This window comes from Pongo abelii, chromosome 2, assembly GCF_028885655.2.
Source record: "Pongo abelii isolate AG06213 chromosome 2, NHGRI_mPonAbe1-v2.0_pri, whole genome shotgun sequence".
Classification (NCBI taxonomy): domain Eukaryota; kingdom Metazoa; phylum Chordata; class Mammalia; order Primates; family Hominidae; genus Pongo; species Pongo abelii.
Window position 1 is genome coordinate 176,825,640 of NC_085928.1, and position 25,876 is coordinate 176,851,515.

The window sequence follows — 25,876 nt, forward strand, 5'->3', positions numbered from 1 at the left end:
TTAAGTAAATTTATACTTTTAAGCTAACATTATATTATATACAATTTCTATACTAATTCATAACTTTTTAAAATAGTTGCATCACACTCCATCTAGTGGATACAGCATAACATTTCTTATGCCTTTTTATTAATAATTTAAGTTCCAAATACTCAGTGTTGTAATTCTATAATGAGCATTTTTGTAAGCATAGCTTTTTCTTTTTTATGTCACTCCTTTATTTGCTACTCTTAAACTCAACATTTTATTATGTTGAGTTATTCAAATTATTTAGTGCACTTAATTCGCTACACATATTATTTGCTTTAAGTTTATGTTATGGTTATTTAAAAGACAATAATATTAATATAATATTAAATTCTTATTTATCAAACACCACAGTTTCCTCTCAATTTTCAAGCTTAATCACTTTATAGAATGTGAAATAATGATGATTACTTCTTTCTCCCCCCAAAATGTTTAGGCTGTTACTTCCCAAAAAATGGCTTAATACTTTGTATGTCTTTTTTTCCTATATGATTAATAGTTATTTTCCAAAAACCAAGAACCAAGAACACTTTTGTTCTACTGAACCATGTTCTCCATATTATATTACCCCCAAGAGACAATGATTTCATGTAATGCAATAAGATAACCATACTTACCACCCTATCATTGACTTCTTCACATCTTCTTCTGTTTATCTCTACTTGAATATATTGCTGATACCTGAAATGTAAAATTTTAAAACAACATAAATTACATTATCTGTCAACACATACTTTTCCCAATGTTTCTATTACTTTTAAAATGTTGTCAACATCCTCAAGCTTACCCAGAGCTTTCCCCTGCTATTCAGACTTCTGTATTTTTCATTAGCTGGGCCATAGGCTCCTGAAAAATAATATATATCCAAAATGAAACCAATCATTTTACTTTTGCATCTACTTCGATTTCTGCTTTTTCCCTCTCTGTGAGTAGTAGTATCAATCCAAGTCATTCAAACCAAAAACCAGAGAGTCATACTCATGCTACCAAAACCCTTGTTAACTGATCAGTCTTTTTATTTGGTTTTGTTCATTTTTGCTTAACATTTTTATTGACATATAAAATTTATGCAGAAAGTACAGAAATATTAAATGGCTTTATGAATTTTTTACCAGCCAAACACATGTTTATAAACAGGAGCAATTTAAGGTGAAGAACATTGCTAATATATGAGAAAACTCTGTTAATGCCTACTTTCAGTAACTAAACTCCATAGAAGTTTAACCATGATATTAATTTTCTTTCTTTTTTTAAAATTATACTTGAAGTTCTGGGATACATGTGTAGAATGTGCAGGTTTGCTGCACCTATCAACCCATCATCTACATTAGGTATTTCTCCTAATGCTATCCCTCCCCAAGCCCTCCACCCCATAACAGGCTCCAGTGTGTGATGTTCCCCTCCCTGTGTCCGTGTGTTCTCATTGTTCAACTCTGACTTATGAGTGAAAACATGCAGTGTTTGGTTTTCTGTTCCTGTGTAGTTTGCTGAACATGATGGTTTCTAGCTCCGTCCATGTTCCTGCAAAGGACACGAACTCATCCTTTTCTATGGCCGCATAGTATTCCATGATGTATATGTGCCACATTTTCATTATCCAGTCTATCATTAATGGGCATTTTGGTTGGTTCCAAGTCTTTGCTATTGTGAATAGTGCTGCAATAAACATATGTGTGCATGTGTCTTTATAGTAGAATGATTTATAATCCTTTGGATGTATACCCACTAATGAGATTGCTGGATCAAATGGTATTTCTGGTTGAAGATCCTTGAGAAATCTCTGCACTGTCTTCCACAATGGTGGAACTAATTTACACTCCCACTAACAGTGTAAAAGCGTTCCTATTTCTCCACATCCTCTCCAGCATCTGTTGTTTCCTGACTTTTTAATGATTGCCATTCTAACTGGTGTGAGATGGTATCTCATTTTGGTTTTGATTTGCATTTCTCTAATGACCAGTAATGATGAGCTTTTTTTTTCATATGTTTCTTGGCCACAAAAATGTCTTCTTTTGAGAAGTGTCTGTTCATATCCTTCACCCACTTTTTGATGGAGCTGTTTGTTGTTTTCTTGTAAATTTAATTTCCTTGTAGATTCTGGATATTAACCCTTTGTGAGATAGATAGATTGCTTTTCTCCCATTCTGTAGGTTGCTTCTTCACTCTGATGATAGTTTCTCTTGCCATGCAGAAGCTGTTTAGTTTAGTTAGATCCCATTTGTCAATTTTGGCTTTTGTTGCCATTGCTCTTGGTGTTTTAGTCATGTAGTCTTCACCCATCCCTATGTCCTAAATGGTATTGCCTAGGTTTTCTTCTAGGGATTTTATGGCTTTAGGTCTTAATCCATTTTGAGTTAAGTCTTTAATCCATTTTGAGTTAGTTTTTGTATAAGGTGTAAGAAAGGAGTCTAGTTTCAGTTTTCTGCATATGGCTAGCCAGTTTTCCCAACACCATTTATTAAATAGGGAATCCTTTCTCCATTGCTTGTTTTTGTCAGGTTTGTCAAAGATCAGATGGTTGTAGATGTGTGGTGTTATTTCTGAGGTCTCTGGTTCTGTTCCACTGGTCTATATATGTGTGTGTGTGTGTGTGTGTGTGTGTTTTGGTGCCAGTAATATGCTGTTTTAGTTACTGTAGCCTTGTTATATAGTTCAAAGTCAGGTAGCATGATGCCTCCAGCTTTGTTCTTTTTGCTTAGAATTGTCTTTGCTATGCAGGCTCTTCTATTAGTTCCATATTAAATTTAAAGTAGTTTTTTCTAATGCAGCAAAGAAAGTCAATGGTAGCTTGATGGGGATAGCATTGAATCTATAAATTACTTTGGGCAGTATGGCCATTTTCACAATATTAATTCTGCTTATCCATGAGCATGGAATGTATTTCCATTCGTTTGTGTCTTCTCTTATTTCCTTGAGCAGTGGCTTGTAATTCTCCTTGAAGAGGTCCTTCACATCCCTTGTAAGTTGTATTCCTAGGTATTTTATTCTCTTTGTAGCAATTGTGAGTGAGAGCTCACTCATGATTGGGCTCTCTGTTTGTCTATTATTGGTGCAAAAAATGCTTGTGATTGTTGCATATTGATTTTGTATCCTGAGACTTTGCTGAAGTTGCCTATCAGCTTAAGGAGATTTTGGGCTACGACAATGGGGTTTTCTAAATATACAATCATGTCATCTGCAAACAGAGACAATTTGACTTCCTCTCTTCCTATTGAATACCCTTTATTTCTTTCTCTTGCCTGATTGCCCTGGCCAGAACTTCTAATACTCTGTTGAATAGGAGTGGTGAGAGAGGGCATCCTTGTCTTGTGCTGGTTTTCAAAGAGAATGCTTCCATCTTTTGTACATTCCGTATGATATTGGCCATGGATTTATCATAAATACCTCTTATTATTTTGAGATATGTTCCATCAATGCCTGTTTATTGAGTTTTATTTTATTGAGTGTTTTTGCATGAAGTGATGTTGAATTTTATCAAAGGTCTTTTCTGCATGTATTGAGACAATCATCTGGTTTTTGTCATTGGTTCTGTTTACATGATGGATTACGTTTATTGATTTGTGTATGTTGATCCAGCCTTGTATCCCAGAGATGAAGCTGACTTGATTGTGGTGGATAAGCTGATATGCTGCTGGAATTGGTTTGCCAGCATTTTACTGAGGATTTTCACAACAATGTTCATCAGTAATGTTGGCCTGAAATTTTGTTGTTTTGTTTTGTCTCTGCCAGATTTTGGTATCAGGATGATGCTGGCTTCATAAAATGAGTTAGGGAGAAGTCCCTCTTTTTCTATTGCTTGGAATAGTTTCAGAAGGAGTGGCACCAGCTCCTCTTTGTACCTCTGGTAGAATTTGGCTGTGAATCCATCTGGTCCTGGACTTTTTTTGGTTGGTAGGCTATTAATTACTGCCTCAATTTCAGAACTTTTTATTGGTCTATTCAGGGATTCAACTTCTTCCTGGTTTAGTCTTGGGAGGGTGTATGCATCCAGGAATTTATCAATTTCTTCTAGATTTTCTAGTTTATTTGCAAAGAAGTGTTTATAGTATTCTCTGATGGTAGTTTGTATTTCTGTGGGACCAGTGGTGATATCCCCTTTATCACTTTTTAATGTATCTTTTTGATTCTTCTCTCTTTTCTTCTTTATTAGTCTGGCTAGCATTCTATCTAGTTTGTGAATCTTTTCAAAACAAACTAGCTCCTAGATTTATTGATTTTTTAAGGGTTTTCTTGTGTGTCTCTATCTCCTTCAGTTCTGCCCTCATCTTAGTTATTTATTGTCTTCTGCTAGCTTTTGAATTTGTTTGCTGTTGCTTCTATAGTTCTTTTGTGATGTAATGGTGTCAATTTCAGATCTTTCCTCCTTTCTCACGTGGGCATTTAGAGCTATAAATTTCCCTCTAAACACTTCTTTAGCTATCTCCCAGAGATTCTGGTACATTGTGTCTTTGTTCTCTTTGGTTTCAAAGAACTTATTTTTTCTGCCTTAATTTCGTTATTTACCCAGTAGTCACTCAGGGGCGGGTTGTTCAGTTTCCATGTAGTTCTAGGTTTTTGAGGGAACTTCTTAATCCTGAGTTCTAATTTGATTGCAATGTGTTCTGAGAGACTGTTTGTTATGATTTCTGTTCTTTTGCATTTGCTAAGGAGTGTTCTACTTTCAATTACGTAGTCAGTTTTAATAAGTGTGATGTGGTGCTGAGAAGAATGTATATTCTGTTGATTTGGGATGGAGAGTTCTGTAGATTCTGTTAGGTGTGCTTGGTCCAGAGCTGAGTTCAAGTCCTGAATATCCTTGTGAATTTTCTGTCTCGTTGATCTGTCTAATATTGACAGTGGGGTGTTAAAGTCTCCCGCTATTATTGTGTGGAAGTCTAAGTCTCTTTGTAGGGCTCTAAGAACTTGCTTTATGAATCTGGGTGCTCCTGCATTGGGTGCATATATATTTAGGATAGTTAGCTCTTCTTGTTGCATTGATGCCTTTACCGTTATGTAATGCCCTTCATCTTTTTTTTAATTTTTGTTGTTTTAAAGTCTGTTTTATCAGAGACTAGGATTGCAACCTCTGTTTTTTTGTTGTTTTTCTTTTTTTTGGTTTCCATTCTAAATTTTCCTCCATCACTTTGTTTTTAGCCTATATGTGTCTTTGCATGTGAGATGGGTCTCCTGAATACAGCACACCAATGGGTCTTGACTCTTTATCCAATTTGCCAGTCTGTGTCTTTTAATTGAGGCATTTAGCCCATTTATATTTAAGGTTAATATTGTTCTGTGTGAATTTGATCCTGTCATTATGATGCTAACTGGTTATTTTGCCTGTTAGTTGATGCAATTTCTTCATAGTGTCTATGGTCTTTACATTTTGGTATGTTTCTGCAGTGGCTGGTACTGGTTTTTCCTTTCTATATTTAGTGCTTTCTTCAGGAGCTCTTGTAAGACAGGCCTGGTGGTGACAAAGCCCCTCAGCATTTACTTGTCTGTAAAGGATTTTATTTCTCCTTCACTTATGAGGCTTAGTTTGACTGCATATGAAATTCTGGGTTGAAAATTCTTTTCTTTAAGAATGTTGAATATTGGCCCTCACTGTCTTCTGGCTTGTAGGACTTCTGCAAAGAGATCCGCTGTCAGCCTGATGGTCTTTCCTTTGTAGGTAACCCAACCTTTCTCTCTGGCTACCCTTAACATTTTTTCCTTCCTTTAAACTGTGGTGAATCTGATTATTATGTGTCTTGGAACTGCTCTTCTCAAGGAGTATCTTTGTGGTGTTTTCTGTATTTCCTGAATTTGAATGTTGGCCTGTCCTGCTAGGTTGGGGAATTTATCCTGGATAATATCCTGAAGTGTGTTTTCCAGCTTGGTTCCATTCTTTCTGTCACTTTCAGGTATACCAATCAAACATATGTTTGGTCTTTTCACATAGTGCCATATTTCTTGGAGACTTTGTTCACTCCTTTTATTTTTTTTCTCTAATCTTGTCTTCGTGCTTTATTTCATTAAGTTGATCTTCAATCTCTGATATCCTTTTTTCCATGTGATTAATTCAGCTATTGATACTTGTGTATGCATTATGAAGTTCTCATGCTGTGTTTTTCAGCGCCATCTGGTCATTTATGTTCTTCTCTAAACTGGTTATTCTAGTTAACCATTCTTGTAACCTTTTATCAAGGATCTTTGCTTCCTTGCATTGGGTTAGAACATGCTCCTTTAGCTCGGAGGAGTTTGTTATTACCCACCTTCTGAAGTCTACTTCTGTCAATTTGTCAAACTTATTCTCTGTCCAGTTTTGTTCCCTTGCTGGTGAGGAGTTGTGATCCTTTGGAGGAGAAGAGCCATTCTGGTTTTTGGAATTTTCAGCCTTTTTGCACGGGTTTTTCCTCATCTTTATGAATTTATCTATCTTTGGTCTTTGATGTTGGTGACCCTCGGATGGGGTTTTTGCATGGACATCCTTTTTGTTGATGTTGATGCTATTGCTTTCTGTTTGCTAGTTTTCCTTCTAACAGGCCCCTCTTCTGCAGGTCTGCTGCAGTTTGCTGGAGGTACACTCTAGAACCTGTTTGCCTGTGTATCACCAGTGGAGGCTGCAGAATAGCAAAGATTGCTGACTACTCCTTCCTCTGGAAGTTTTGTCCCAGAGGGGCATCTGTCAGATGCCAGCTGGAGCTCTCCTGTATGAGGAGACTGTCGACCCCTGCTGGGAGGTGTCTCCTAGTCAGGAGGCACGGGGGTCAGAGACCCACTTGAGGAGGCAGTCTGTCCCTTAGCAGAGCTTGAGTGCAGTGCTGGGAGATCTGCTGCTCTCTTCAGAGCTGGCAGCCAGGAACATTTAACTCTATTGAAGCTATGCCTACAGCCACCCCTTCCCCCAGGTGCTCTGTCCCAAGGAGATTGGAGTTTTATCTATAAGCCCCTGACTGGGGCTGCTGCCTTTCTTTCAGAGATGCCCTACCCAGAGACGCAGAATCTAGAGAAGCAGTCTGGCTATAGCGGATTTGTGGTGCCACAGTGGGCTCCACCCAGTCTGACCTTCCTATGGCTTTGCTTACACTGTGAGGGGAAAACCACCTACTTAAGCCTCAGTAATGGCAGATGCCCCTCCCCCCACCAAGCTCAAGCATCCCAGGTGGACTTCAGACTACTATGCTAGCAGTGAGAATTTCAAGCCAGTAGATCTTAGCTTGCTGGGCTCTGTGGGGGTGGGATCCACTAAGCTAGACCACTTGGTTCCCTCGCTTCAGCCCCCTTTCCATGGGAGTGAATGGTTCTGTCTCACTGGTGTTCCAGGTATCACTAGGGTACAAAACAAACTCCTGCAGCTATCTCGGTGTCTGCCCAAATGGCCACCCAGTTTTGTGCTTGGAATCCAGGGCCCTGCTGGTGTAGGCACCCGAGAGAATCTCATGGTCTGTGGGTCGCAAAGACCATGGGAAAAGAGTAGTACCATGATACTAATTTTCAACACCATAAATTGATTTCTGCTGTTTTTAAAATTATATAAATTACACAATATATTATTTACCCTTTTATATTCTTTCATTTGTGTTGATTTTAGTCCCAGTTCTTTCACTGTTGTCACTATGAAGTATTCTATTCAATGTATGCAACAAATTTATTGTCAATAAAATAGATAATAAATCTTTGTTTTTTGGAGGGGTTTATTTTAATAGAGTTTCTGTGCATGTACCTGTACGTGATTTATTGTGCATTTATGTAGATATATGCTGAAAAGAGAAATAAAATTGCAGATTAATGGAATATAAATATGTATAAATATATAGATGCATCTATCTATCGAGAGATGATTGATAGATAGATAGATAGATTCTGCTCTATTTGATACTTAAAATGGTTTATGGAATTGTCGACACAAACTTGCATTTCCAGCATTAGTATACAAGCAAGGGTTGCAGTTACTTTACATCTTTTCAAACATTTTATATTGTTTGTCTTTTTTTTTTTTCTACTTTTGCCATTCCTGTGAGTGTATAGTGGTTTCAGATTATGGATTTAATTTAAACTTTCAAATGAAACTCAGTAACTTTTCATTTGAATGTCCTCTTTTATGAAATACCAATATTTTCAAGGGATTCTCTTTCTCATACTTATTAGAATTTCATTACATATTATGGATATGAGTCATGTATTGAATATATATAAAAAAATTTCTCCCACATCATGGCTTTTTTAATGTCTTAATGCTGTATGTTATATATAATCCAATTTATGTTTTTATCTCCTTTGTGATTACTGCTGTTAGTATTCAGTTTGAGAAATCTCTGTATACCTCACAGCCATTAAGTTTCTTTAATTTTCTTCTAAAACTTATTATTTTACCTTAATTAGCTCAAAACTCACCTGAAAAATAGTGTTTTTCATTGTTTAACTTAGGGTCAAGTGTATTTTTTTTTAATATATTGACACAAAATTGAGCCTCTGTAACATATGCAGAAGACTATCTTTCCTCTACTGTTCCTCTTTTTAATAAATCACATGACATAATATTTGTTATTCTGTTTTGAGTTTCCTCTTCTGTTCCACCAGTCAATTTATCTTTTATTATGCTGATACCATAGCATCTTAGTTACCATATTTTTATAGTAACTCTTGATAAGATAGCTGGAGTTCAAGAGCTTTATTGATCTTCAATATCAGCTTGGTTGCTATCAGCCCTTTACATTTTTATTAAAAAATTAAATAAACCTCTTATTTTCTATGAAAAACCTTGCTGAGATTTTGCTAGGATTGTATTAAATCTGTAGAATAATTTGGGGAAAATTGACGTCATTATAATCTTGAGTGTTTGAACCCACGAACATTTCGTATTTCTTCATTTATTTAAATATTTCATTTTTTTTAAATTTTAACATAGAGGTTGTATGGGTTGTATGATATATTTACTCATAGATACTTGATTTTTTTTGACCTTGGAATTTTTTTTTTTTTTTTTTTGTATTTTCTGGTAGCCAGGTACAGTGGTGCATTCCTGTCATCTCAGCTAGTTGTGAGGCTGAGGTGGGAGGATTGCATAAGCACAGGAGTTTAAGGCCAGCCTGGGTAACATAGCAAAACACTGCATCTAAAATTTTTATTTTCTATTTGTTCATTGCTGGTGTTTAAAAGCTGGAAGCAATCTTTGTATATTGACCTTGTATTAGCAACTTTATTAATATTCATATGTTACATATTACAAATCTCAGAAGATATGTTTAAATTTAACCCAACTGCCTGATAAATTATGTAGATTTTCTGTACTTAATAGATTGAAGAAGATCTCTTACCAGTTTGCTAAATGCTGTTGTAATTAATATTTGCTAAATTTTACTATATGCATTTCTTGTATTTTTTTCTGAATAGTTTAATTTTTGAATGTTAAACCATTAGATTCTTTTTTGTCTTAGGTCTGTTGATGATACTAAAACACAAGAACTTAAACTGGCCATTTAATAGGAACAGAAATGTATTCCCTACAATTCTGGAGAATGGGAAGACCAAGATCAAGCTGCTGTCAGATTCAGTGTATAGTGAGGGCTGCCCTCTGCCCAGTTGGTAATTTCTCTTTGTGTGTGTGTGTGTGTGTGTTTTGACATTTTCTTTTCTTGACTTTTATTTCAGGTTCTAGATTACATGTGAAGGTTTGTTCCACAGGTAAACTCATGTTACAGCTGTTTGTTATACAGATTATTTTATTACCCAGGTATTAAGCCCAGTACCCAATAGTTATCTTTTCCACTCCTGTACCTGCTCCCATCCAACCTCAAGAAGACCTCAGTGTCTCTTGTTTTCTTCTTTGTGTTCATGAATTCTCATCATTTAGCTCCCACTTACAAGTGAAAACATGTGGTATTTGGTTTTCTGTTCTTGTTTTACTTTGCTAAGGAGAATAGCCTCCAGCTCCATCCATGTTCCTGTAAAAGACATGACCTCTTTTTTTTTATAACTGTATAGGGTTTCATGGTGTATATGTACCACATTTTCTTTATCCAGTCACTGATGGACATTTAGGTTGATTTCATGTTTTTGCTATTGTGAATAGTGCTGCAACAAACATTTGTGTGATTAAGTCTTTATGGCAGAATCACTTATATTCCTTTGAGTATATACCCAATAATGGGGTTGCTGGGTTGAATGGTAGTTCTTTTAGCTCTTTGAGGAATTGCCATGCTGCTTCCTACAATAGTTGAACTAATTTATACTCCCACTAAGAGTGTATTGTTTTCTTTTCTCCACAACCTTGCCAGTATCTGTTAGTTTTTGACTTTTTAGTAATAACCATTCTGAGTGGTGTGAGATGGTATTTGCTTGTGGTTTTGATTACACTCTAATGATCAGTGATGTTGAGCTTTTTTTCCTGTTTATTGGCCACATGTACGTCTTCTTTTGAAAATTATCTTTTCCTGTCCTTTGCCTGCTTTTTAATGGTGTTGTTTGTTTTTCTCTTGTAAATGTGTTTAAGTTCCTAATAGATGCAGGACAGTAGACATTTGCTAGATGCATAGTTTGCAAATCTTCTCCCATTCTGTAGGTTATCTGTTTACTCTGTTTATAGTTTCTTTTGCAGTGAAGAATCTCAAGTTTAATTAGATCCCATGTGTCAATTTTTGCTTTTGTTGCTTTTGGTGTCTTTGTCATGAAATCGTTGCCCATTTCTATTTGCATAATGGTATAGCCTAGGTTATCTTCCATGGTTTTTATAGTTTTTGGTGTTTTAGTTAGGTTAATCAATGTTGTATTAATTTTTGTATACAGTGTAAGGAAAGGGTCCAGTTGTAATCTTCTGAATATGGCTAGCCAGTTATCCCAGAACAATTTATTCAATAGGGAGTCTTTTCCCCATTGCTTTTGTCATCTTTGTTGAAGTTCACATGGTTATAGGTGTGAGGCCTTATTTCTGGTCTCTCTATTATGTTCCTTTGTTTTATGTGCCTGTTTTTGTACTGGAACCATGTTGCTTTGGTTACTATAACCTTGTGGTATAGTTTGAAGTTGGCTAACATGATGCCTCCAGCTTTGTTTCTATTGCTTAGGATTGCTTTGGCTATTCAGATCTTTTTGGGTTCCATATTAATTTTAAAATAGTTTTTTCTAGATCTGTGAATAATGTCATTGATAATTTGATGGGAATAGCATTGAATCTGTAAATTGCTTTGGATAGTATGGCCATTTTAATGCTTGATTCTTCCTATTTATAAGCAAGGGATTTTTTACCATTTGTTTGTGTCTTCTCTGTTTCTCTTGGGCAGTGGTTAATAGTTCTCCTTGAAGAGGTCCTTCACTTTCCTTCTTAGTTGTATTCCTAAGTATTTTATTCTTTTTTTGGCAACTGTGAATGGGACTGCCTTCCTGATTTGGCTCTTGGCTTAGGCATTGTTGCTATGTAAGAATTCTAGTGATTTTTGTACATTGATTTTGTGTCCTAAAACTTTGTTGAAATTTTTATCAGCTGAAAGAGGATTTGGGCCAAAACTATGGGGTTTTCCAGATACAGAATTGTGTCTGCAAACAGAGATAGTTTGACTTCCTCTCCTACTGTTTGGATGTCCTTTATTTCTTTCTCTTGCCTGATTGCCCAGAATAGGACTTCCAATACTGTCCTGAATAGGAGTGGTGAGAGAGGACATGCTTGTCTTATGTTGTTTTTCAAGGGGAATGCTTCCAGCTTTTGCCCATGTAGTATGATGTTGGCTGTGTTTTTTTTAAATAGATGGCTCTTATTTTGAGGTATGTTCCTTCAATACCTAGTTTGCTGACAGTTTTTCACATGAAGCAGTGTTGAATTTCATCAAAAGCCTTTTCTGCATCTATTGAGATAATCATGTGGTTTTTGTCTTTAGTCCTGCTTATGTGATGAATCACATTCATTGATTTGCACATGTTGAACCAACCTTGTATCCCAGAGATGACACCTACTTGATCGTGGTGGATTAGTTTTTTGATATTCTGTTGGATTTGGTTTATAAACGTTTTGTTGAAAATTTTACATCAGTGTTCATCAGGTATATTGGCCTAAAGTTTTCTTTTATTGCTGTGTCTCTGCTAGATTTTGGTATCAAGATGATGCTGGTCTCATAGAATGAGTAGAGGAGAAGTCCCTCCTCCTCAATTTTTTGGAATAATTTTAGTAGGAATGACACCAACTCTTCTTTGTACATACGGTATAATTCAGCTGTTAATCCATCAGGTTTTGGGCTTTTTTTCATTGGTAGGCTATTTATAACTGATTCAATTTTGGAGCTCATTACTGGTCTGTTCAGGGAATCAATTTCTTCCTGGTTCAGTTTTGGGAAGGGGTATGTTTCCAGCAATTTATCAGTCTCTTCTAGGTGTTCTAGTTTGTGTGCATGTTTGTGTGCATAGAGGTGTTCATAGTAGTTTATGATGGTTATTTTTTTATTCCTTCAGGATGAGTGGTAACATTCCCTTTGTCATTTCTAATTGTGTTTATTTGTATCTTATCTCTTTTCTTTACTAGTCTGGATAGTGGCCTATTTTATTAATGTTTTCAAAGCTAACTCCTGAATTCTTTGATCTTTTGAATGGTTTATCTTGTTTTGACTTCCTTCAGATCAGCTCTGATTTTTGTTATTTCTTGTCTTCTGCTAGCTTTGGGGTCGATTTGGTCTTGCTTCAATTAATTCTTTCAGTTGCAATGCTAAGTTGTTAAATTGAGATCTTTCTAACTTTTGATGTGGACATTTAGTATTATGAATTTCCCTCTTAACACTGCCTTAGCAGTGTCCCAGAGATTCTGGTATGTTGTGTTTTAGTTCTCATTATTTTCAAAGAACATTTTTATTTCTGCCTTTATTTCATTATTTACTCAAAAGTCATTCCGAAGAATGTTGTTTAGTTTCCATCTAATTGCATGATTTTGAGCAATTTTCTCAGTCTCGACTTCTATTTTTATCTCACTGTGGCCTAAGGTTGTCTTTGGTATTATTTTAGTTCCTTTACATTTGCTAAGGATTTTTTTATGTCCAAGTACATGGTTGATTTTAAAGTATGTGCCATGTGATGATGAGAAGAATGTGCATTCTGTTGTTTTTGTGTGGAGAGTTCTGCAGAGGTCTATCATATCCATTTGGTCCATTGTTGAGTTCAGGTCCTGAATATCTTTGTTAATTTTCTGCCTTGATAATCTGTCTAATCCTGTCAGTGAAGTATTGAAGTGCCACGCTACTATTATGTGGGAGTCTATTTCTCCTTGTACATCTCTAAGAACTTGCTTTATGAATCTGGGTGCTCTTGTGTTGGGAGCATATATATTTAGGATAGTTAGGTCTTGTTGAATTGAGCCATTTACCAATATGCGATGCCCTTTGTCTTTTTTGATTTTTGCTGGTTTGAAGTTTGTTTTGTCTAAAATTAAGTAAGCAACCCTGCTTTTTTTCTGGTTTCCATTTGCTTGGTTGATTTTCCTCCATCACTTTATTTTTTGCCTATGGGTGTCATTACATGTGAGATGGGTCTCTTGAAGACAGCATACCATTGGGTGTTACTTTTTCATTCAGCTTGCCACTCTGTGCCTCTTAGGTGGGGCATTTACCACATTTACATTCAAGGTTAGTATTAATGTGTGGATTTGATCCTGTTGTTGTACTGTTAGCTGGTTATTATGTTGCCCTGTTTGGTTGGTTGCTGTCCAGTGACCCTGGTCTGTGTGCTTAAGTGTGTTTTTGTATTAGCTGATAATGGTCTTTTCTTTCTGTGTTTATTGCTCCTTTCAAAATCTTTTGTAAGGCAAGCCTAGTGGTAATGAAGTCCATCATCATTTCCTTATCTGAAAAGGATCTTTTTTCTTCTTCACTTAGGATGCTTAGTGTGACTGGATATGATATTCTTGGTTGAAGATTTTTGTTTTCTTTAAGAATGTTGAATATAGCCCCTGAATCTCTTCTGGGTATAGGACTTCAGCTGAGAGGTCCTCTGATAGCCTGATGGGCTTCCTTTGTAGGTGACCTGCCTTTTCCCTCTAGCTGCCTTTAACATTCTTTCTTTAATGTTGACCTTGGAAAGTCTGATAATTATGTGTCTTGAGGATGATCTTTTCATGTAGTCAAGTAGCCAGACTGTTTTCCGCAGGGGTCCCTGCCTTTGCTACTTCTCACTGGGCAGCACCTCCCTAACTGTGTTCCCAGCACAGTCTCCCTATTCCCACCTTAATTCTCTGGCCAGTAGCAGCCCTACATTTCTCTGGGATGAAGCTTCCAGAGGTAACAGAGACACTTGCCATTTTTCCTGTTGCTACAACTCCTACCTCTACTCCCCTAAGGCTGGGAAAGAGTGAACAACCTAGGAGTATCACGGGCCTCCAGGACACTGAAACTCACTCATGCAAAAGTGGCCAGACTGCTTACCACGTGGATCTCTAACCCTGCTATTCCTCACTGGGCAGGGCTTCTCAATCAGGGCCCCCAGCACAGCTGCCCTGATGCTGCCTAAATGCTTCAGTTGGTGACTGCTTTGAATTTCTCCAGGGAGGAATCCCTAAAGACAACCCACAGCTCTCTGCCATTGTAGCTGCAACCATATGACCTTACTGTCTTTGGCCTAGGGAAGAAACAAAGAGCCTGGTTGCTTCACTGGCAACTCTAGCATGCCACAGCCACCATACAGAAGGGAGTTCAGTCTCTCTTCCTTGTGAGATCCCACCTATTACTCTTCACCAAGCTTGGCCCCTGTCTTGGGCCTGCAGCACAGCCACCTCACCCCTTGCTGAACATTTCCATTGACAGAAGCACTGTGATTCTCTGAGATGGGGCTCCCAGAAATAATTGACAGCCCTTCTGCCATGCCACTGCAGAGACAACAAAAACCCTGAGTTCTCTCAGAGCTGCATTGCACAGCCTCGGAGTACAAAGCAGAGATCTTCAGCTAGCATTCAAGTGGGAGAGAAACCCACATCCTCATAACACTGAAAGTGAGCACAACTGCAAATACAAGCAAGTATACCAGAGCAACGTGGCTGAGCAAGATCCCACCTACCAGCCATTACACTTAAGGGCCAGGTACTGTATTGCAGCCAAACTAATATACCCGCCTGTGAAACCAATTACAAGAATTCAGCCACAAATAAAGACCCTCACACAACTTCCATCCTGTAAAAATATCCAGGAATGAAGCCAAATGACTATAATCAAATTACACAACAGTTAAGGGAACATCAGCTTATCCAGGTGAGAAAGAATTAGTGCAAGAACTCTGGCAACCCTAAAGGCCAGAGTGTCTTCTTACCTCCAAATGATGACACTAGCTCCCCCATAATAGTTCTTAACCAGAAAAAAAAATGGCTGAAATGAAAGACAGAATTCAGAATCTGGAGGGCAACAAAGATCATTGAATTTCAGGAGAAAGTTGAAACCTATTCCAAAGAATTTAAGGAATCCAGTAAAATGCCTTAAGAGTTGTAAGACAAAATAGCCCTTCTAAGAATGCATGAAACCAAGCTGATGGAGCTGAAAAAACTCACCAGAATAATTTTATAATACAATCACAAATATTAACAGCAGATTAGAAGAAAGAATCTCAGAGTTCAAAGACCAGCTCTTCAAATTAGATCAGGCAGACAAAAATTTTAAAAAGGATTTTAACAACTGAGCAAAACCTCCGAAAAATATGGGATTATGTAAAGAGAGCAAATCAAAGAATTATTGACATCTATGAAGAAGAAAGCAAGCAACTTCAAAAACATATTTGAGGATAACTTCCATAAGGACTGTCCCAACCTTGCTAGAGAGATAGACATGCAAATTCAGAAAATGTAGAGAACTCATGCAAGATATTATATGAGAAACCATTCCCAAGATACATAGTAATCACATTCTTCAAGGCCAATGTAAAAGAAAAAAATATTAACTGCATCTAGAAAGTAGGAAAAGGTTACCTACAGAGGGAATCCCCATCAGGCTAACAGCAGACCTTTCAGCAGAAACCCTACAAGCTGAAAGAGATTGGGGGCCTATATTCAGCATCCTTAAAGAAAAAAAAAATGCCAACCAAGAATTTCACATCCAGCCAAACAAAGCTTCATAAACAAATGAGAAATAAGATCCTTTTCAGACAAGCAAACACTAAGGGAATTTGTTATTACTAGGTGTGCCTTAGCATTGGCCCTTGAAGAGTGCTACATATGGAAATGAAAAACTGTTACAGGCTACCACAAAAAGGCACTGAAATGGATAGGCTATCGACACTATAAGCAAATACACAATCAAGTCTGCATAACAACCACCTAACAACACAATGTCAGAACCAAATTCACACATATCAGCATGAACCTTGAACTTAGGTTACATGCCCTGTGTAAAAGGCACCGAATGGCAAGTTGTACAAAGAAGCAATACCTAATTGTAGGCTGTCTTCAAAAGACCCAACAAGAAATTGAATCCTTCAACAGACCAAAAACAAGTTCCAAAATTGTTTCAGTAATAGAAAGCCAACCAACCAAAAAAAGCTCAGGATCAGATAGATGTACAGATTAATTCTACCAGATGTATAAAGAAGAGCTGGTACCATTACTACTGAAACTACTGCAAAAACTGAGGCGGAAGGATTTCTCTGTAACTCATTTTATGAGGTCAGTATCATCATACAAAAACCTGGCAGAGATAAAAGAAAAATAAAAAACTTCAGGCCAATTCCTTCATGAACATAGATGCAAAAATTTTCAACAAAATACTAGCAAACAGAATCTAGATGTGCATCAAAAAATAAATCCACTATGATCAAGTAGGCGTTATTCTTGGAATGCAAGGTCAGTTCAACACATGGAAATCAATAAATATTATTCATCAATAAACAGAAATTTAAAAAATCACATGATTATCTTAATAGATGCAGAATAAAAAAAACCTTTCAATAAAATGCAACATGTCTTCATGTTAAAAACCCTCAACAAACTAAGTATCAAAGGTATGTACCTGAAGAGTGATCATATCCACAGCCAACATTATACTGAAGAGACAAATGCTGGAACCGTTCCCCTTAAGAACCAGAACAAAATAAGGATATTCATCCACTCCCATGACTCCTATTTCACATATTAATGGAAGCCCTAGCATGAGCAATCAGGCTAAAGAAAGCAATAAAAGACATCCAAATAGGAAGAGAGGAAGTTAAACTAATACTAAGAAAAAAAACAACATATCATTATTATTAATAATTGAGACAACTGAACATTTATGATATTTTAAATATTATACTTTTTATTTTGTCTCTTTGTTGTTCATTGCTTTCTTTAGTCCTATGATGTGTATCTGAATACCCCAAAACTTAGTTACTTAAAACAATGATTTCTATTTCTCATGATTTTGCAAGCTTCCAAGGCACTTTCTGCTGTGGTTTCAATTGGGTTCACTCATGCTGCTTCATTTAACAGAAGACAATTCTGTGCTGGAGCTGACTCTTAGCAACACAGGAGAGCTGATGGCTGCAGAAGTTCTGTAAACCAGATACCATCACATTAATGGATTGAAATTTACCATGATTGATGTCTTTAGACAGAAAATGCCAAATGCTACAAATTAGGCATTTTCCTCCCCATAGAGCTGCATTGTTAAACATTTATCAGCACACCACCTATTGGAGGACTGGCTGAACTAAAAGTTTCAAGATGACTTCACTAGATGTTTTCACTAATTTCTGTCAGCTGGTGTTGGCAATTGTCTGAGGAACCTCAGCTTTCATCCATGATATAAGTCTGATTATTTAAAAGTGTGTGATTCCTCCCCCCCTTACTGTTGTTATTATCTTCCTCTTGCTCCTTCTTTTGCCATGTGATATGCCTGCTCCCCCTTCACCTTCCACCATGATTGTAAGCTTTCTGAGGCCACCCTAGAGGCTTCCTGTAAAGCCTTCAGCCAATTAAACCTTTTTTCTGTATAAATTACCCAGTCTTCAGTATTTATTTACATCAGTGCAGGCATGGCCTAATACAGTCCACATGACCACTCACACTCCAGAAGTCTGAGCTGACTTCTTTACCTCGCAGTTGCAGTGCAACACTCTAAGAGGAACAGAAGTAGAAGTTGCTATCTGTCTTAACAAGTCACATAACATTACTTCAATCACATTCCATTGGTTACTTATGTAGCCTCTCTGATGCCTAGTTTCCTTTATCTATAAAGTTAATGTAGCTTACTAATAGCTTTTATAATAAGAGTTAAGTAATAAAACCCTTATGAAACACTTATGACAGTAACTTGTACATTAAAAATATTCAAAAATGTCAATTACTATTATTATTTTATACTTTACATCCTTAATATGTCTCATATTGGTCACATTTTTAACCTCATTACCACTGTCTTTGTAAAAGATGCCCTACTTAATTCCTTAACTGAACCTAGTCTGTGGTAATTCGGTCTTAGCACTCGTAACTGTAAAGAAATAGTTGTTCATTTGCCAGATTCCCACTTTTAGACTATAAACCATGGGAGGCTTAAACTCTGGAAAAATCACTCCATTCAATAAATATTTTTTGTATTAGTTTTCTTTTAATACTATGAGAATGCTTAACCTGTTACCCTTTTTCCCATTTTCCCATGTTAATCCTTTTCCTGTTTTCCCTGAAAATACACACTGGCGGCACTTGCAGCTGCAGCATTTACCCTGAGATAAGTGTACCACAAAATATCTCACTTTTATTATTATTTTTGGATTGATCTCGAATATTGACTTTAGAAACAAAAGACATCATTCTATTTACAGCATTCTGTTTTTTAGTAGTGGTATTCTGTTTGCAAAATATAGTAATTCTCAATTGATGAAAATGTCAAATCCTATAAAACAGCATTTCTATACGTGATATTAACACCATTCTTGAACAGTTGTTACCCAAAGATTCATTTGAATCCAATTTTTCCAAAAATCAGAATCCATTAGACAATTCTGATGATTCAAACAATTCTGATGTTAGTTCTGTTTAGAAATAACTCCAATAACAGTTTTTATATTTTATTTTCACATTGAAAATTGGTCAGATTTGCTTTAGCTTCATAGAGCATGTTTATGTAAAATTAAATGTGCACAGGCAGCAAGTTGCCCGTTTTTTCTAAATGGGAAAAGAGTTCAGTTTTAATTTTTATCATATCGATACAGATATGACAATACATTCTTGGAGAAAAAATTAAGAACAGTATTAAATAAATAATTGAATGGTAAAATAATTAAAATACCTTGAGTGATAAATATACAGTATTGGTCATTTAAAATAATGTGGCCAATAAACAAGTGTCAGAATGTGAAAGTATTTTACAGTAGTTAGGTAACAGACTCTTGATACAGGTTGACTGTAATCAGATGTCAACTCAACAGCTTTTTCTGTGACTTTGGTAATATACTTGAACTTTCTGTGTTTTAGTTTTCTCCTGTGTAAAATTAAGATAAGAATATTTGTATCTTAGACCATTATCGTAAGCATTTAATAAGTTAGTGTATGTAAAGTAATAAAATACTAATTGTCACATAGTAACTTCCATTTAAATTTTCTTTATCATATTTTCTGACACTCTGTCCTCAGAAATCTTTGTTCTAAAAATATCATAAATATTACAGATTCAATTAAATTAGAAAATGTATCATGCCACACTTGAAGAAAGTTGAGTATAATGCAAGTATTCTATAGTTTTCCTTTTTTGAAAAATGAATCAGTACAATATATTTTAATGACATTTTCCCTTTAAATATAGAATAATTACCTATATCTGTTATGCTGTTTTTTTCTGTATTAGTATCTGACAAATATTAACATATATGGTTTGCCTCATGTAAGCATGTGGTGTGCATAAAAAAACTATAAAAGTAAGAAAAATTAAATCATATCCTATAATCTCTTGCATGTATTGAATGTCTCTGAAGAACTCTGGCATAGTAGCTCTTATGTAACTAAATTATTTCTTGTACTTAATCTTGCTATTTCCACTGTCAATTATCTTTTCTATTTTAATCCATTTAACATCTCTTAGCTTTTGTTTTGTTTTGTTTTTCTTTGTCAAATTTACCTATTACAACATTAACTTAGCTTTCAACAGAATAGCTTGTTATTGACCACCATGTAACACTAAAACTTTAGTAACTACTTTGTACCTAAACATTTTTAATATAGTAATTTCCCTAAGCTCCACTTTTACTTTAGACTGCCTCCAGCTACATTTTCATCTCCATCTTAGGTTATTCTTGCATCCCTTTAAAGAAATACCTGAGGCTGGGTAATTTATACAGAAAAAGGCTTAATTGACTCACAGTTCTTCAGGCAGTACAGGAAGCATGATGCTGGCATCTGCTTAGCTTCCGGGGAGGCCTCAGGCAACTTACAATTATAATGAAAGCAAATGCAAGTGAGGTGTCTCACATGGTGAGAGCAGAAGCACAGGTTGGAGGAGGTGCCACACACTGTTAACCAGATCTCATGAGAACTCAACATCACTGAGGACACCTCCAAGTGGCATGCTCTTAAATCATGAGAACTTCCCCCATGATCCAATCACCTCACACCCAGCCCCACCTTTAACACTGGAGGGTACAATTGAACATAAATTTTTGGTGGGCACACACATCTGAAGCACATCCTTCTTCTCCTTGCCCCTCCCACATCTCATGTCCTTTCACATTGCAAAATACAATCATGTCTTTCTAGCAATCTCCCCCAAAGCCTTAACTCATTACAGCAATAACTCAAAAGTCCAAAGTCCAAAGTCTCATCTGAGACAATGCTACTCTCTTAAGCTTATAAAATCAAAATTCTTTTAAAGAAATCTAGTTACTTCCAAGATACAGTGGGAGTATAGGCATTGGGTAAATACTCTCATTCCAAAGGGGAGAAATCAGCCAAAAGGAACAAGCTACAAGCTCATGCAAGTCCAAAATCCAGCTGGGCAGTCATTAAATCCTAAAGCTACAATATAATCACCTTTGACTTCATGTCCCACATCCAGGGCACACCGATGCAAGAGGTAGGCTCCCAAAGGCTTCGGCAGCTCTAGCCCTGTGATTTTTCAGGGTTCAGCCACCACAGCTGCTCTCACAGGCTGGCATTGAGTGTCTGTGGCTTTTCCAGGCACAGGATGTGTGTTGGTCCACTCTTGCTTTTCTATAAAGAATTATCTGAGACTTGGTAATTTATAAGGAAGGAGGCTTTATTACATTGTGGTTCTATAGGCTGTTCAGAAAGCATGGTGGCATCAGCTTCTGGGGAGGCCTCAGAGTACTTAAAATCATAGCAAAAGGTGAAGAGGAAGCAGACACATCTGTCTGGAGCCGCAGGAAAAGAGAGAGGGAGGAGGTGCTACACAGTTTTAAAGAAAGATCTCACGGGAATTTTATCACAAAAACAGCACTAGGGGGATGGTACTAAATCATTCATGAGAAACTGCCCCTATGATCCAATCACCTCCCACCAGGCCCCACCTCCAACACTGGGGATTATAAGTGAACATTAGATTTGGATGGGGACACAGATTCAAACCATATCAATCTTCTTCTACTGTACTTCCATCTAATCTTGAATCTACTATTTTGCCTCATACATGTTTCCTTGACTTTTAAAGACAGTACTTGAAATTTACTTGTTTCTTTGACTTTTATGGATGCTCGTTAAAATTTACTTCTGTTCTGTGTAGTATATGTTGTTTCAACAGATGATATTATTTATCTTTTGTATGTATGTCTTACTTCCTCTGTGCCACAAAAAATCACCTTGTTCCTTTTTCTTAATTTATTTTTCGCATCTATATTTTTCTCTTTACCATTAAAGAATTGGGAGTTCTCTTTTAGTCTGATATTTCAGAAATAAGAAATACTTCAGAAATAGGATTTTTTTTTTTTTTTAGAATTTTCTATTTTGAACTGGTATATGTTTACAGACCATTTTTAGGGCCAACTATAAAACTTGTTAACAATGTAATCACTGAGCTGGTTATTTGTCTATAGGCACTTAGCCCTGCTCTAACCTTTTGTGATTTCCCTTCCCTGCAGGAAGCTGGAAGCTTTATTTCCACTGATCCTTTACCATCTTGATTATTTAGCTTCTGTCACAGGGAAGTAATAATGAATTGGAAGGTGGGAGTAAGAAAGGAGTCCTTTATTCTCTGCATATTGTGGTGCCTCTGGAAGGGGGCCGATGGAGACTGAAATATCTCTGATGGTTTCAGTGTTTCTGAATGTACACTGACTGAGCTCTCCAGTGCAATCAGAAGTAGCCCATGTATTCCACAATGTACTCATGATTCCTACCATTATAATCAAGCAAAATAGCCCATTTCAGCCTCACATACTTGCCTTTAATTTAATCCAGTTGATGTACAGTTTTGCATTTGCTGACATGAAACAGAAATAGCCCATTATTCACTGGCAAAAAAAGTCACAACTTTCAGATGACAAATAGATTAACAAACTCACATTCCAATCCTTGAAAGCCTATTTCTGAGTTTGCTTCTTTAAAATATACCAAAGCAGCCAAAGTTTAGTTGGGAAATAAAAGCATCTCTGGTGATATCAAACAGACAGGAATATAAAGAAATAAATTCATGGCAGAGAGTTCAAGGAAGGGGTTTTCTGGAGAAGTGACTGGAGATTATGAAGGGGATGGTGAGCAGCTGTTGGAGAGTGTTATGGTCACTTGCCTTAGTCCATAAGGTCACACTTACCTCCAACAAGCTGAGGGTGATGTCACTGCCATTTCTTCTGTTGCTATTGCTGCTTCATATGAACTAAGCTTGCCCTCTCTGCTCCAGATGCTGTTGACACCACCACTGACTCTGCTGAAGCCACTGTAACAGTCGCTGTGTAGGCAACACATGAAGCAGCAAAAATGGCTTTTTCCTTCCTCTTGCCAGTGCACTCATTGTAAAAGCTGTCTCCTGGTAAACTGCCCTGAAAGTCTGTCCTTTGGAGTTAACAAAAATATACTTTGCAGGCTTTTAGTCCCTTAGAAATATAGAGGAAAGCATGGAATGACAATAGGAACTAAGAGACAAAAATAAATAAATAAATATTATGCAGAGAAGAGTTTGCATGATTTAGCACTTTGGCAATCCTGGTAGGAAAAATTCATCTTTGCATAGATTATCCTATTTGGGACAAATGTATTGAATTAACTTCTAAACCTAGTGTTAATATGCCTCTTTCCAGAGAAGGAAGAACCTTGATTCTTAAGATCATTTGTCGACTAAAATAATCATTAAGACAGCAAAGAACTTTACTGCCAAGGAAAAACTTTCTCTGGGGCTACTACTATCTCCACCAAAAGCTGCGTATATTAATTACAACTATACAGTCATCTGAATTTTCGGGTCCTATCCAGATTATTAAACATTTCCTGCATCAAAGAAGACTCTCAAAAACTGCTCCCTGCTACTACAGGCTTTCTGTTAGGAACAGGAAGATGTCACTACTAGACCTGTACACTACTACAGGCTTTCTGTCAGGAAATCTTGAGTAATGACATTACCATTGCTATGACATCTGCTAATCTGTAGTAACGAAAGGCATTCTAGTTAAAATACTTGTTTGGAATCTCACAGCCTGTCCCTGTCAGCCATTTTCCTGTCAAGGCAATTCATGGGATATAGGCTCTCTTCTGGTTTATTTGGAGGAAAGACATGTTCTTATTTCAAAGGAAAGTTTTGAGATGTAGGCTGGTGGGTCTTTTAATTTCAATCTATTTCTGCTGTGTGTAGTAGAAAACACAGAAGTCTGAATTAAGATGGTTCTTTTGCCTTGCTTTCAATTCTAATGAACAGTTTTCCCTGTTTTATATTTCCTGTGCTATTCAGGTGGGAAAAAAAGATACATCAGTTTTCTATTGCTGCCCTAACAAATTACCACAAACTTAGTTGCTTAAGTGATACAAATGTATTCGTCTGACATTTCTGTGGGTTGGAGGTCCAAGGGATTCACTGAACTAAAATCAAAGTGTCTGAAGAACTGTATTCCTTTCAGGAAGTTTTAGAGGAGAATCTATTTTCTTGTCAGCTGCTAGAATCTGCCCTCACTTTCTGGTTCATGGGTCTTTTGCCCCATCTTCAAAGATGCCAAATGCAGGTCAGCTCCTCATATCACATCACTTTTACTCCCTCTCTCTCTCTCTCTATCTCACCATACCTGAGAAGGTTTCTATGCTTTTAAGGACTCACGTGATTATATTGGCCCACCACAATAATCTCCTCCCAAGGTCCAGGATGCCAGTCAGATTTGTAAAGTCTCTTCGGCCACAGAAGATACCATGTTCACAAATCTCAGGAATTAGGGCATGGATATTTTGGGGGAGCCATTATTCTGCCTATTACAAAATAGTATTATTTCTTAATCCTACTATCTTTTCCTCTTTCCTTCCTTTCTTCCTTTCTTCTGTTCTTCCTTCCAGAATGACATTTTCACTACAACTTCCTAATATATTGCAAAGAATTTGAGTATAAAAATCTGTCTTAATTTTGTATAACCCCAGGACCTAGTACAGTGTCTTGGCAGTGAAATACAGTGAAAATAACGATCCCTAATTTATCTTAAAATATCTTTCTTACATCTACTCAGGGCTGGCGATTGTGCAATGTAGTAAAGACAGAAAAGTAAGCAAAGTAGAAATGTTTGTGGCTCTTGGAGAATAGAGATAGTAAACACATACTTTTAAGTGTCAGAGTGCAAGAGAGCCAGCACCACCTAACTGCTAAATAGCCTAATTTTCTCCTTCACAAAATAAAAATAACCCAATAATATCTACCTTCGGTTTTTTTGTGTGAAGAATAAAGAGGCTAAAATATCACAAAATACTTTACAAACTATAATGTCCTGTATTGACCAAACAAAAAAAGTGTTATCATTTGTGAAGGCAACAAATGTTACTTCAGTTGTTTAATTAAATTTTCACTAAAACTCAAGGGACTGCCATGCTAGTCTGTAATGGGCAAATATTTTAAATTTATACCAAAATGGAAGCACTGCCTTTACTGCAATCTTTTGATTTAGTCTTTAAATAATGGTCATTAATCTCCTCTATGCTGATGTGATTTAGAAGGCAGTGTGTTCATTTTTCCCACCTAGCATTTAGATTAATGCCATTCTGGCATTTCTTTGTGCAGGATAATTCAAGGGACAGCCATACCGCAGAGATGGTTATTTTATATTGCTCTGTCCAGATTACTTTATCTACATGTAGGTACTAGAGTCCAATCATTCCTGCCTAGAAAAATTGAGGAAGGGACAAGATTTATTTTCTCAAGTATTTTTCTAAGAATCTAATACACATACATAAAACACTGCACTAAATGTTGGTAATACGAATATACATACAATCATGTCTCTTCTCTTAACTTGTTCACTGTTTACTGTAAAATATATAAAGTAAACTGATTGTCCTAAAGAATATGAAGAGTCCTATGAAAACAACAGTAAGTCTATTCTATGTATAATAGGTTTTCAAGATTTTGTAATTTCTTCCAACACCCTGGAAAATTAGTGCAATTTTCATGCCCATTAGAAAATCTTGAAAAAAACAATGGCACCATTTCCTCTTCCCCGGGCAACAGATCTGAAAAAAAAAAAAAAATATATATATATATATATATATGTACATGGGAAGTTTTGCATCCCTCTCTTTCACTTGCTAGAAGAGACTCGCAGGACTCAGAAGGAAAACAGCAATAATAAAAGAAAATTCGAGCAGGGAAGAAGAGAGGTAAGGATGTGAAGAAAAAAGAGACCCAGCAATCTTTCTCAATTGAATAGCAATTTCAGTTTCTATTACAGGTCCTTATGAAAAGCAATAAATTTTAGTTTTTAAGAGTACATTTCTGTTTGTTTTAGGTCAACTTTTTTAAGAGAGGGAGAATTCTTGCATTCATTTTCCAATTTAACTTAC

General features: G+C 36.5%; 2 long non-coding RNA genes across 2 annotated transcripts in view; one reads left to right on the plus strand and one right to left on the minus strand.

Moving 5' to 3' along the window:
* Positions 1-25,876, plus strand: part of LOC129058710 (uncharacterized) — a 32,889-nt gene that overhangs the window by 3,705 nt on the left and 3,308 nt on the right. The gene's annotated exons all lie outside the window — the stretch shown is intronic.
* Positions 645-25,315, minus strand: LOC129058709 (uncharacterized). Its single transcript, XR_008524014.1, has 4 exons — positions 22,668-25,315; positions 20,933-21,112; positions 815-873; positions 645-708 (listed from the first exon to the last, which is right to left on the minus strand). It is a non-coding gene; the product is annotated as an uncharacterized LOC129058709 (long non-coding RNA).